Genomic DNA, 15,268 nt, shown 5'->3' on the forward strand with positions numbered 1-15,268 from the left:
CGTGCAGTGAACTCCTGAGCTTGCAGCTCAGCCTACTATCGATCTTCGACAGCCTACTTCTACATCTCCATCAACTGAGCCTCGCACGCAGAATGAATGTCAGCCCTAGATGAGCATGAGGATGAGAGAGCAGTGATCCCATACCCTAGACTCCTAATATAACAGGATCTCATACCGAGCATCCGATCACAGATCTCATCATTTGTGGGTGCGGTCGAGCCCTAGGAGTAGGCTGGGATCTCATATCTGTCATACGAGCTTGAAAATTAAAATTAGAGTTATTTTAATTTTTTAATAAAAATCAGATTGCAAATGAAAAAATAATTGAAAAAACTTACAAAGAACTCCTGGATCCCAGTCGTCCACTCTCCGTCGTCCACTCCCTCGATCGTTGCTAGTGGATCCACTGGTAGATATTGATCCTACCAGGAAGCTTGCCACTCTCAACATCTCTCTGTACTTTGAGAATTAATTAAAAAAATTAAATAACTAGAGAATATATGCTAATTAAAAATTAAAAATTACCTACTATGTGCTCCATGTGATGAGCAAACGATCTGAAACCCCCACAATGCGGCACGGTCTGTCTCATCCGATTCACCGCATTCTGGGCACATCATCTCTGTAAAATTACCAATCGAATTAGTAGATAACAAATCTAATTTAAGAATAAATAATTTAGTCATTAAACTCTAAAAAAAAGAAGTTTAAATGCGTAACCTGATATGCCAGATCCTCGTAATGCTGACATATGACAGTCCAATCGTCCATGATGATGCTGTCATAGGGCTACTGCCGTACTGCCTCCTCCTCATGATCCTGCACCACCCGATACCAATGCTGATGCATGTGATGGCGACAATCTTTGAAATGCAAGGATAGGTGAGTGTCGACGGCTTGCCTCACACGATCCTCCTCAAAATCAATGATATCAAATACACCCTGTCAATAACAAATATTAGAAGAATACTATGCAAATTAAATATTCATAATATAATTTATTTTACTTGTAAGTGGATGTAGAAAATTTTTCTCTGAGCTGGTAGAACGTGACACCAATCGAAGAGCATCACGGGGGCATAACTGCGGTATATGATGTCCAACTCAGTCTGTCATGGCTCGCACCATCTCCTAATGGGTCTGGTGTAGCCGGCTGGTATCTCGATTCGGAGATGCTATCCCGAGTGCTCGCATCTCTAACGCTCTAGAGCGAAGTTCTTCGATGGATCTCATCCTCACCTAACTACCGATGAAGACTAGCCTGAAATAATAATAAATAAATTATTAGTATGATCTAAATAAAAGAATCAAATTTTATTATATAAAAAATATAATAATACCACTGAGATCCATCTCACTAGGACCCGCCTCACTAGGACCTGCCAGTGCAGGATCCTCTGACAGTGGAGCCGATGCAGCAACAAAGATCGGTGAAGACGCCTCAACCTCTGAGGTAGACTATCAATACGAACGTCATCGTCTGTCTCCTGATGCCATATCTGCAATAATTGAGATATAAATAAATATAATATTGAATAATAATAATAATAGAAATTAAATAACATTCTAATGAATACAATTATATCGCATACTATTAGTGCAAGAGAAGATTGAATGAAGAATATAGATCTACTCATCAATATTCGTATCTTTCTCGATATGTAGATCCTCCTTCGAATCACAGTAATCGATATATATGTCATCTTCTATCTCATCATTATTTATGAACTGATCGTTGCCCTCCGACTCATCAAAATTAAATATAAAATCAACTTCAACTTCGTTGGATGGCAGATCAGCCCTATTCAAAGGTGCCGTTATAAGTTCTTCATTAACCAAAAACTTGGCTAATATTTGTTCTTCTTACTGAAAAGCTTCATCTTCATGTAAATCTGAATTTTCATCCATCTCTAATCAGGTTGGTATGTTATATACGCCTCTAGATATTATTTTTTGTACAACATGTCAATTACTTCGATACTTTAGATCCTTCAAATATATTACTTATTTCGCTTGAGTTGCTAATATATACGGCTAATTTTGGTACCATGTTCATACAAAATTTATACTGATAAATTATGAATCGATATGAATACTGATCTTTGTATTACTAATATCCCACCATTCACACTGAAACAAAAATACAGAATTACTGGACTCATACTTCAGTTCTATGATATCTACCAGTATACCATAATAATCAATCTGTTCTTCTATTTCATATCCTATTGTAGCAATCCCACTATTCTAGATCTGTTGTTGCATCTCAAGTTCTCTTATATGAAATCTCATTTCTCCAATGATACAGGATGAATAGTGATTAACTCTTCAATCGAAACTACATGCTAAATCGTGCAACTCATCGATCGTACCTACTTCTTTATTGAAATACTTATGTTTCATCTACATCATAACATAAAAGATTATGTTAGTTCAAATAATATTATTTATAAGTAAATAAATAACGTATCACTAATGAAACTTATAAGATCACCAAACTATTTTGTAAATTTTCTTCTATGTCAATCATCGACATCCGTATTATTCTCTCTACTTAGTATATTCTTGTGCTCACTGTAAGAAGTTATAATTTTTAATTTTACATCGATATAAAAAATTTATTTAAAATATTAAACAGTATGGTAAGATGGTACTTACTCAATAAAATCTTCAATTTTTTCATAATTATTTAGAACATAAAAGTATATCTTGGATAGCTCGTTCACGTCTATAAATTCATATCTCCTTGCACTAATAGATCGAACTATTTATTTAAATATAGACAATGTTGGTTCATTGTCATCTCATTCATAGTCTGTGTTACGATCTATACGATAAAATTTTATTTTGATATCGTCAAGATATATCGAGCAGAATGTGACACACTCCGTAGCTATATATGCTTCCGCTATAGACCCTTCAGACCTTGCTTTATTGTGTACATATTTTTTTAAGGTACACTAAAATCTGTAAATAAAAATAAATTTAAATTTTAAAAATATATTTGCATCTTATAATTGATATGATAAAGTACGTATAAGTTTTTTACTTTTCAATAGGATACATCCATCAATAATATACTGGTCCGGCCAAAAGAGCTTCCTTTGGAAGATAAACAGTCAGATGCACTGTAACATCAAAAAATAATAGTGAAAATTTTTTTTCTAACTTACAAAGAATGAATATGATATCCTTCTCTGATCTCTCAAATAAGTTAATCTTTAATTTTTGACAATATAATTCTCGAAAGAATACTCCCAGCTCAATCAATGCAGTTGAAACATCACCACCCAAATAGCCATGTATGACCACAGAAAGCAAACGTTGCATCATCATATAAGAGTCATGACTTTTCATGCCAAAGAAATTGCCATCGTTGTTTTCAACACACCGTAATACGTTTAAAGCGTATGCGTCAGAAAACTTACGGTTTTGAACCATCTATAGAATTTTTTTTTCCTCACCAAATAGCGAATAACATGCAGGTAGCATAAAAAATCTCTCACCTCGATGAACTGAATGCAACTCCAACCAGATTCTCATTTTCTGCAAATCAAGATGAGCTTTTGTACCATCTTTTAATTTTCTTGAGATGTTCAATACAGTACCGATGATATTATCACATATATTTTTTTCAATGTGTATTACATCTAGATTATAATGAAGTAGTAGCTGCTTCCAATACGGTAGTTCGAAAAAGATGCTTTGCTTCGTCCAATTCAGCTCAGCTTCAATACATTTTCGCTTACGAGTACTCAATCCAAATTTTAGACTGAATCGCGATCTGAATTCCAGCTAAAATCTCAATTCAAATCCAAATCTGGATCACTTTATACAAAACAATACATGTTAAAAAACACAGACTGAACGGTAATATAGAAAATATCCTTCCATCAATTTAATAAAGTAAAAATGCATGATCCTATCCATTTCAAATCATTACTAACAGATGTGATCCTATCTTTTTTATAAAAGTAATAATCTTATTATTGTTATTAGTAGATATTTTGTCTCATTTTTATAAAAATTTCAACAGCATCTCTCTATAGTTCTTCAAGTATACGATGTGAATATGGTGCCTACACATCCTATCCACTATATATCTGGAGAACAATAGACAGATAACTACTGAATATCATATAATAAAATGAAATATCAACTATTAATAATAATATTATTATTACTTTTTCAAAAAGTTCGAATATGGGACATTCAATATTCGATCTCAATGAAGATCGACTCTTGAACGAAAATCTACGGCTCAATACAATTTAATTACCATCTTTGAATATGTATTCGAAGATAGATTTTTAATTTATCAAAAAAGAATAACTTCGTATTGAAATTTTTTCATCACAAATTTTAATAAAATTTTCTCTAAAATAAAAATATTTTTTATATTTATAATTTCAACAGCATACAAAATAGTATATAAAATAATTAAATTATAATAAGTAACAGCAATATGCATTATGTTAGTGAAAAAATAATTAATCAAATAATATGTAACAAATATAATTAATCAAATAATATGCATCTTCCCATCCCCGTTGCTCATAATACAATCCCTGCAGGCCCCGACCCACACCGTCGGCCCGGACTGGCCCCTTCCGGCCCAACCCGGCCCCATCCCCATCGGCTTTGGCCCGCGCAACCAGCCCAGCCCGACCCGACCTCATCTCCACCGGCCCCAACCCCATTCTCGTCGGCTCGGCCCGGCCCCATCCCTGCCAGTCCCAACCCCGTCCCTGCCAGCCCTAGCCCCATCAAGTCTCGACCCGGCCCCTTTCGGCCCGAGCGAGCCCCATCCCCATCACCCCAGCTCCATCCCCATTCCCGTCAGCTCGGCATGACCCCATCCCTGCCAGTCCCAACCCCATCCCTGCCAGCCCCTGTCAAGTCTCGACCCGGCCCCTTCCGGCCCGATCGGGCCCCATCCCCACCGACCCCAGCCCCATCCCCCTCGACTCGACCCAGCACCATTCCTGCCAGCTCAGCCCCATCCGCATCGGCCCAGCCCGACCCGGCCTCATCTCCACCGGCCCCGGCCCCATTCTCGTCGGCCTAGCCCAGCCCCATCCTCGCCAGTCCCAACCCCATCCCTGCCAGCCCCAGCCCCATCAAGTCTCGACCCGACCCCTTTCGGCCCAACTCAGCCCCATCCCCACCGGCCCCAGCCCCATCCCCTCCAGCTCGACTCGACACCATTCCTGTCGGCTCGGCCCCATCCGCATCGGCCCAGCCCCATCCCCACTAACCCGGCCCCATCCCCGCAAGCCCTGACCTCATCATCAATCAAGTCTCGGCCCGACCTCTTTCGGCCCGACCCGGCCCCATCCCTGCTAGCTTGGCCCCATCCACACCGGCCTGGCCCCATCTGCGCTGGCCCGACCCCATCCTCGTCGGCCACAGCCCGACCCGGACCCATCCCCGCAAGCCCTGGCCTGGCCTGGACCCGGCCCATACCCGAGCGGGCCCAACCCGGCCCACCCTGGCCTCATCTCTACTGGCCCGGCCCCATCGATGCTGACCCGACCCAACCCACCCGTCCCATCCATCCCCGTCCCCATCCTCGCCGGCCCCGACCCCATCCACACCAGCCCAACCCAGCCCGACCTGGCCCACCCGTCCATACCGACTCGACCCGGCCCCAGCACCGTCCACACCGGCTCAGTGGCCAGACAAAAGACCAAAAAAAAAAACAAAAATGATTATTGACAGTGGATGCAGGCATCGCCGGTCCGACCCTATCCCCGAATACGGCCTGTCCCGGCACCATCCTCGCCGGTGTCCCCCCATCCCTAACGGCCCACCGGTGGCTCGAGAACACAAAAAAAAAAAGCTTACCTTATCGGCAAACGGCGACTGCGACGGCGACGGAGGATGGTGACGGCGACGAACGCGACGGTCGGGAGAGGGGGTAGAGGAGAGAGGGGGACGCGGGGGGGGAGCACACGAAACTAGAGTGAGGGGGCATCGGAGAAGAGAATGGATTTCAGATGGGACTTAACAGGATGCGACATATTAGTGACAAAAATTTTTGTCGCTAATAACAAATTTTTGTCGCTAATAATTTCAAGAAAAAAATAACTTGCGATGAAACAAAAAAATTTTGTCGTTAATAACATTATTAACGATGGAAATAATTTTCGTCACTAATAGTTCTTACCAAAAAAAATTCACTAAAAAAAATATTCCCCCCCCCCAAAAATATTATTTATGATGAAAGCAAAAATTTCGTTGCTAATAAATTTTTTAACGATGAAAATTTTTTGTCGCTAATAGTTTCTGCCAAAATATTTTTCGATAAAAAAATTTTTCTAAGAAAAAAGTTATTTATGACAAAAATTTTTCATCATTAATTGATTTATTAGCAACAGAAAAGCTTTTTCTTCGCTAATAATTACTGAAAAAAAAATTTATTTTTTTAAAAATTTATGATGAAAAAAGTATGAGCAATGTGATGCTTCCATAGAAAAATAATATATATATACATACATATATATATAATATATATAAATATATATATTTAAAAATTTATATAATATATATAATAATCTAGAATCTTGTTCAAAAGACTTATCAGATCCTGCTAAATTGATGCATAGATATATTTATATATATTATATATAAATATAAGTGTATGGCTATTGTGGCATTACAAAAAATAATTAACTTATTTATTAAAGTAGATGCACAATCATTACTGCTCCTACAAAAGGTATAGTTTTGTTTACAAATTTATTGTAAATTACTAATTTGCTAAAAATTACATGCAATTATTAAAATATTTTTAGCACAAATAACTCTACTCACTAGAGATAAAATACTCAATTTAAATTGAATCATAATTTAAGTCAATTATTGATAAGAATCATAAAAGATTCAATTCATAATATTGTACCAAAAAATTTAATAATATGAAGGACTCTTCTCTTTGTACTACATTAGTATTCATTTTTTTTTATAGAGAAGTAACATCATATTTATTTTTGTAAATATACAACTCGTGTCACCTCAACTCAACTAAGATATGATCTCAAACTCATTAGGATCGAATATATAAATTTTTTTTCTTCATTTTACTTAGTTTAAAGATATTAAATATCAATTCTTTTCTTACCACTTCATCTATATATTGTTTGGTATACCTCTTTATTTTTATATATAAATCACTCATTTGTACGGATGCATATATATACTTTGGCCTGTATTCTATATATCTGAAGTATCTAAAATCATCGTTCTCTAAAGTTGATCTTAATTGATGTTATCTTTATTTTTTTATGAACAACTTCATTTTAATTCTATTTTTTTTATATTACTATATATTCATCTTAATATTCTACATACTTTTTTTGTGCATATATTATTTTTTAAAAACTATCTAATATTTATTTTTATAAATATAAAAAAATTTACTATAATATATCTAAACATCCTTCTAAAAAAATATTTTTTTAAAATTTTTAAAATTTTTTAAATATTAGTGATAAAATTTTTCATCCTAAAAAAAGTATTAGCGATGGAGTTCATATTTTTCGTCACTAATAATCTAGTTTTTAAAATTTAATTTTTTTTATTTTTTAAATATTGATGATGAAAAGTATTCATCGTAAATAAGCAATGATTTTATGACAGATAATCGACTTAGCATCACAAATAGTGGATTATTTAAGGTGAAAAATTTTTATCATAAATTATCTTTTATTTTTAAATTTTTAAAATAGATTTATTAGCGATGAAAAAATTTGCTTCCATCGCAAATGTGCTAGATGATTTACAATGTAAATTTTTTATGTCACTAATAGTGTTATTTTTAAAAATTAAAAATTTTTTATTTTGCATATATTAGAGATAAAAAATATTCATCATAAATAATCAGTAATTTTTTGATAGAAAATAAATTTTTTGTCATAAATGATAGATTATTTACAATGTAACTTTTTTATCATAAATATTCTATAATTTTTAATTTTTTAATTTTTTTCTCATTATTTACGATAAAAAATTTTCATTGTAAGTAATCTATTATTTGTGATAGAACTTTTGTTTTCTATCACAAATATTTTGATTATCTATGAAGTATTTTTTTCATTACAAATAATCTTTAATTTTTAAATTTTTAAATTTTTAAATTTTTAAATTTTTAAATTTTTAAATTTTTAAATTTTTTTGAATATTAACGATAAAGTTTTTGTCATTAATAAGTTTTATTTGTGATATAACTAAAATTTTTATCGTAAATAATTAAATTATTTGTGATTGAAAACTTACATTGTAAATAATCTATAATATTCAATATTTTAAATTTTTTATTTTTTTTAAATATTAGTGATGAAAATTATTAGTCGTAAATAACAATTATTTGCGATGAAAAAATATTTTTCATCTTAAAATTTTAAATTATTTATGATGAAAATATTTTCATCATTAATATTTAGATATTTAAAATTTAAATAATATTTTATTATTTATGATGAAAAAATCATCGAAAATAACTTTTATTTACGATGAAATTTTATTTTTCATCGTTAATATTCTTTAGTGGTGATGAAATTATTAAAGCATCGTAAATATATTTTTTTTATCGATGAAAATTTTGATACATCGTAAATAGGCTTATTGACGATGAAAATTTTTTCGTCGTAAAACAAATCATCGCAAAAAGGCCATTTTCTTGTAGTGTATGAATTATATTCCAAAAATTTTATTTTGACATTCATAACCTTCAAGCGTATATATACAAGTGATGAAAGCCCAATAATAGTTCATATGTGAGTATATATACCGAAAAAAAAATCAATAAATTTGAACAAAAATTAATTCATGAAACATGAGGAAAAAATGTTGCTGAGGCCTACCACACCAAGAACAACATGTGGAGTTAAGGAAATTAATTAGGAAATGCTTCATGAGAGGTCAAGGTGAACACTAAACAAAAACAAAAAAAAAAAAAAGGATAGAGGTGAGTGATGGTGGCTTTATGCCAAGAGATTCGGACCAAAAATAAAACTCAGATAGGAAAAAACATCAAAACACAAATTGAAAGAAAAATTGAAAAAAAGAAGAGAGAAAAAATAAGACGGTTGAATAATCTTATCCAGATTGGTTGGTGGCATTCAGATAGAGGTGAAGGCTAGTAAGGGTCGTGATGGTTGGCGTTGAGGAGAAGAAGATGATGCTGGGCTGGTAGGCTGGTGTGTTGAGGAGAAAAGGAATGATAGTTGAATTGATGAAGCATAGTGCAGGAGAAAAGGGATGGTGATGATGGACAACGGTAGTCTAGGACTTATGGTGGTGAGCTAGGGCGGTGATGGGTTCGTGGCATTGTGGAAAAGAGGGATAATAGCTAGAGCAGAGAAGAGATGGAGTGTGAGTCTTGTATTTGGTAAAAGAGTGAAGAAGTATTAGGATTTTATTAAAAAATTAATAAAAAATAATTTTGTCAATATAGAAATTCACCTTTCATATGCTCCATCAATCTTTTCTTACGTTCTTCCAATTAATTTTAGAACATGCAAATTGGTGGTTCAATATGAATGAAAAATCTCTTCTTTTTCATTCATCCTTGCTAAGATTTATAATTTGAACTAAATGAAAGATGAGGACCATCCATCATTCTAATATCATCCATCTTTCCTTTCATAACTCCAACCATCACAATGGATTAGGCTTTGCCACTCAACTTCCCAAAATATTAAATAAAATAAATCATTTTGTTTACCATTCATTTGATGATAAATGATCTAGATTTTTTTCAGAAGTAACTCCTTACAGCCTGTGGAAAGTCCCGGTATGGATGGCAAGTACCATATTTGGATAAAATATGAGAGCAATACTTGAAAATATATAAGGATAATCTGGTAATTTAGGCAACCTTCAGGGGTTTTTTCTATTTGGATGATGAATCATCTTCCAAAACCCCCTTCGGTTCCTTCCACCGCTGCTTCCAATCTTGGCATCACCTAAAATGGCCACTATTTCATCCCATTCTCTCACCAACAAAATGATTGGAAATAAAATTTTTACCCTCGATTTCATCCAAAATCTTGATGTTTTAGAGGATGTGGATTGGGGCTAATGTGGAAATGATAGAAGTTGAATAAGAGAGAGGAGAAGTAGAAAGAGAGGAGTTGAGAGGCAAAAGGGACTAGGTCGAATGAATGGAGGTTGTGGGATTGTTGGAAACAAAGGATCTTATGTAGGAAGCTAAAATAACAGATAACCCACAATAAAAGTGAAGCAGAAAAGAAGTAAAGAAAAAACACAAAGAGTTTACGAGGTTCAGATGATAGAGTATCATTCTTACATCCGTGGGCGAGATCTCCATATGCGTCTTTTATTGATCACATAAAAAACAATGATAAAGAGAAAACAACCTCTAAACTCTCACACTTCTCTCTCTACAATGAGAATAATTAAGATTGTAAAACCACAATCCCAATAATACAAGAGAAAAAAGAACTCATAAAGAATTAGCATCATCTTATAGATATTTTTTATACAATAATAGAAGGTAATGGGCATATATATATATAGGTAACTCTAGTTGAGTTTGACAAGGACTAAAATTATTATCTTTGTTATAGTTTAAACTATCCATATTCCTATCCTTATCTCACTTCCCACTTGTTTGAGTTTATTTTTATCATTTTTTTTAGTGATTTAGTGGGACATAATTTTATCAATTAACACATCTCCCACTTGAAGATACACACCATCAACAAAACATCAATCAAAGATCTTGCCAATCATTACTCATCACGTAGCTCCAAGTCTGAGAGAAGTTTTATTCCAATTGAACTTCTCTCAAGTCATAGGTTGTGTCAACATATATGCTGGATTCATATCTGTATGGATTTTTAGTAATGTCACTTGATCATCCCCCACTACGTTATATACAAAGTGAAAACGAACATCAATGTGCTTTATACGAGAGAGAAAAACTAGATTCCTTGCTAAGTGGAATGCATTTTGACTGTCACAATGCAACTCCACATTTTGTTTCACCTTGAGCTCCCAAAGTAATCATCTAGGCCATATGGCTTCTTTGCAAGCACGCACAACTACGATGTAATCTATCTCTATCATGGATAAAGCCACAACCGACTGTAACTTTGATTCCCAACTCACAGCACCATCTATGATGGAGAACATGCATCTCATGGTAGAATGCCTTCTATCTGTCAGTCTCTATCTCCAGCAAAGTCTATATCAACAAAGCCAACACACTCCAAACCTATATGTCTATAATAGAATGAATACTTAAAAGTACCTTTTAAATATCTAAGGATCAACTTTACAGCTATCCAATGATCACTGCCAAAATTCACCTTGCACCGACTGACAGCTCCCACTGTATATTGTAATATCGGGTCTCATACACATCATAGCGAATATTAAGCTCCCTACTAATGATGAATATGGTACTCGAGTCATGTTTGCCTTGTCCGCTTCAGTGTTGGGTGACTGCTCCACATATAACTTCATATGGATAGGAAAAAGGGTACTCATTGATTTCGCATTATGCATATTGAAGTGCTGTAGAACCTTCTTCATATAAGTTTTTTGGGTCAACCAGATCTTCCTATCCTTTCTCTCTCATAGTATCTTCATATCGAGAATCTGACTCACAGCTCTCAAATCCTTCATATCAAACTCTCCGGCCAACTGAGCTTTAAGCATAGCTATACAATGCTTGTTGTTATCTGCCACAATTATATCATCTACATACAACAGCAAAATATAGAAACTATCATCATCATAATTACAGAAATATGTATAATGGTCAACCTCTACTCTACAAAATTTCAAGCTCACAATAAAGGAATCAAATCTTCTATACTTACACCTTGGTGTCTGTTTCAACCTGTATAGCAACTTGTTCAACTGACAAACTATTAGCCTTATGGGGGGTCAGCATCTCCCATGGATTCACTGGCCCTATGGGGGTTCAGTGTGTCCTGAGGACTCATTAGGGTGCATGACGGTGCCACCTATCACTCGAGTGTGATCTGACTTGATACGGGTCAGGTCGGGAGCGAAGCCCCTCATGCACACCTGCGTGCTTATCGTGAGATTTTGTTTCTATTAATAAAGACTAATAAACCCCACCTTCTCTAAAGTAATTATCTTTTAAAAAGTTGGTTAGAGGTTAAGGTCCTACAACTGATATCAAAGCGAGATTAGAGGTTTGAGTCTCCCGAGCATCGCTGCGGAGGAGATTGTTGGCCTTGTGGGGGGTCAGCATCTCCGGTGAACTCGCTGACCTTATGGGGGATCAGTGTGTCTTGAGAACTTGCTAGGGTGTGTGTGGCCCAACCTGCCACTCGAGTGTGATCTGACTTCATGTGGGTCAGTTGCGAAGCTCTCCATGTGCACCTGCATACTTATCGCAGGGCTTTGTTTCTATTAATAAAGACTAATAAACCCCACCTTTCCTAAGACAAATGCTTTTTAAAAAGTTGGTTAGGAGCTACAGTCCTACACAAATGAAGGAAAGCAATTTTGACATTTGATTGTTCTAACTCCAAGTTCATGACTGTCGTGATTTTTTGTGCAACTTTGATAATAATAAGACAAATACTTGGAGAGAAAATCTTATCAAAGTTGATACCTGATTTCTGAGTATAGCCCTTGACCATCAGTCTTATCTTAAACCTCTCAACATTATCCTCAGAATCCTTCAATTTGTACACCCAATGACTTCCAATTACTTTCTATCACTTAGGTAGCTCAATAAGATCCTAAGACTTATTTTTCTACAAGGATTCCATCTCCTCCTCCATAGCACATCGCCATCTATCTGAGCAAGAGGACTCACAAGTCTCTTGATAGGAAGTAGGCTCATGCTCTTCTAGCAAAGCAACATAAGCATTAATTAACAATATTAGTCTAAGACTTGAAAGATGTGTTGTAGTCGTTATACATCATAAGTGGTCTAATGACGCTCCTAGGATGCCTCGAATCAACTAGTGTCTCGACTGTAAATTATCCTTGTGAGGTGAATCAGAAGTCTCCAATCCATACTCCTCATCTACCACTCTATCATCAGGTTGCACATCATTGGATACATCATGCTCCACTAAAATTTTCTTCCTTTCCTAAAATATAACAATTCTCTAAAAGCAATCTTCATTAAAAACAACATCTTGGCTACTAATAATCTTATGAGCAATAGGATCCCATAATATGTACCCTTTTATTCCTTTCATATAGGTAACAAATATGCATATCTTAGAGTTCAAGTTTGGTCCGTTCACTACTACAGGAAGGAGCTACGACAGCAGTTCACAACCGCTGCTGTAGCCAAAAAAATCGAAACCATAGCCTACGACAGCGGTTCCTCAACTGCTGCCACTGTCGCCATCGTCGTAGGTTTATGGCAGTGGTTATTACAGTGATTGATATAACCGCTACTATATTCTAGGTATAGCAGTGGTTATTCAACTGTTTCTATAGCTTATAATATAGCAGCGGTTTTCCAACTGCTGCTATAGAGGCTATCGCAATAGTTATTCAACTGCTATTATAGCTTCTATAGTAATGGTTGGGCAACCGCTGCTTAATTATATAGCAACGGTTAAGAAACTGTTGCCATAGACTACGACATTGGTTATGCAATTGCTACTATAGATATATGAAAGTGGTTTGTCAACCGCTGCTATAGATCTGTGGTAGTGGTTGGCACGAAACCATGACAGCAGTTGGTATGGATACAACAATGATTGTGCAACCACTGTCATAGGTTATGGCAGCAATTTTTTTGCTACGACAGTGGTTGTGAACCACTGTCGTAGCCCTTTTCTATAATTAGTAACTTTTCAACCACTTAAATTTATCATTTTTTACCTAATAGATGTGGTTCAATATATAATTACTCAAACTAAAACTTGCAAGAACCAAGAATTTTATATAAAACTCAATAATAATGTAGGAATATATCTCAAATACTCAAATTATATTACTAATCAAATTGTATTACAATATTTTTTAAATAAAAATAAAATACATCAAAAAAAATTTTAAATCAAAATTCTCCTCTACAAGCATCTCATCATCACTGGGAGGGACTAAAGCAGGATCGAGAGAGGCTATAGCAGGAGCTGGAGGGATTGAAGCTGGAGGGGCTGGAGCTGGAGCAGGAGCTAGAGGGACTGGAGCTGAAATACTAGCCGACATATCCTGAATGCTCGAAAAATCAGCATCAAGATGAGTGGAGAGCTGTGTCACCATAGCGGATATGACACTCTGTAACTGAGATGTGCACTACTTAGCCTAAGATGCACTCTCCTGAGCCTGACCTGTCTGTGCCAAAGTCTCGTCAAGCTGCTCCCAACTGACGATCCCGAAAGTATGTGAGGAGATGCTTGCCTCAAATCAGTAGCTCGTCAATATATGTCTAGATCTGCAATGAATCCTTTTAGACTACTCAGGTCTCAAGATCCAAGACAGATGGTCATAGGGGCTAGAGGTGTCCGGGCCCTTGCTCACAAATGCATCTAAGTGTTCCTGTAATTATAAATTCAAATAAAATCTCATAAGAAATGCTATAATACTAATCATACTCCAGTTATTACTTACAAAAATTCTTTCGATCATGGTGTTTATCGGCCTGTCTTTCTTGTTCGTACGACTCGATCGAAAGATGGTGCTATGGCTGGACATCACCCCCTCTCTCGTCAGCTATAGCAATCAATCAGTTTGTTAAAAATATACAAAAAGTTAATAATTTAATAACTTATAAACTAAAGGATCAGAATTTATTACCTCTCTAAGCACATGATTGACCATAGACTCACGATCGAGAGTGTGCGTATACTCCTGAGCAGTCCGATTCTCTCGAGTAGCCTGATTCTTCCAGTTCTGACGAGATGCAATCTAAAAAATATTTAAATCATATAAATTAAAATAAAATATAATTATTAGTGTAATAAAAAATTTATAAGTTACAAATTAAATCTGAAAGTCCTGGCTCCTTCAATGTCTGACCATCCCCTCCCACTGACTTGGAGGACAGTCCTGTATCCAAAGAACAAGCTCCTACTCAGTGTCCTTATGGTGCTCTAGCAACCCTTTGTGGAGCTTGACCTTATAGTTTGATATAACTCTCCAATCTTTTACAGTCGGACATCTCGAGTCCTCTCATGATTTGGAAAGTCATATCTCCTCTGTAAAAAGTTATCAGAAGTTAGTTATGAAATTATTCTAATCAAACATAGTGTAAACATATCATATGCATATAATTAAGATATACTTACCCAAA

Source organism: Elaeis guineensis, chromosome 4 (assembly GCF_000442705.2).
Source record: "Elaeis guineensis isolate ETL-2024a chromosome 4, EG11, whole genome shotgun sequence".
In the NCBI taxonomy this organism is placed as follows: Eukaryota; Viridiplantae; Streptophyta; class Magnoliopsida; order Arecales; family Arecaceae; genus Elaeis; species Elaeis guineensis.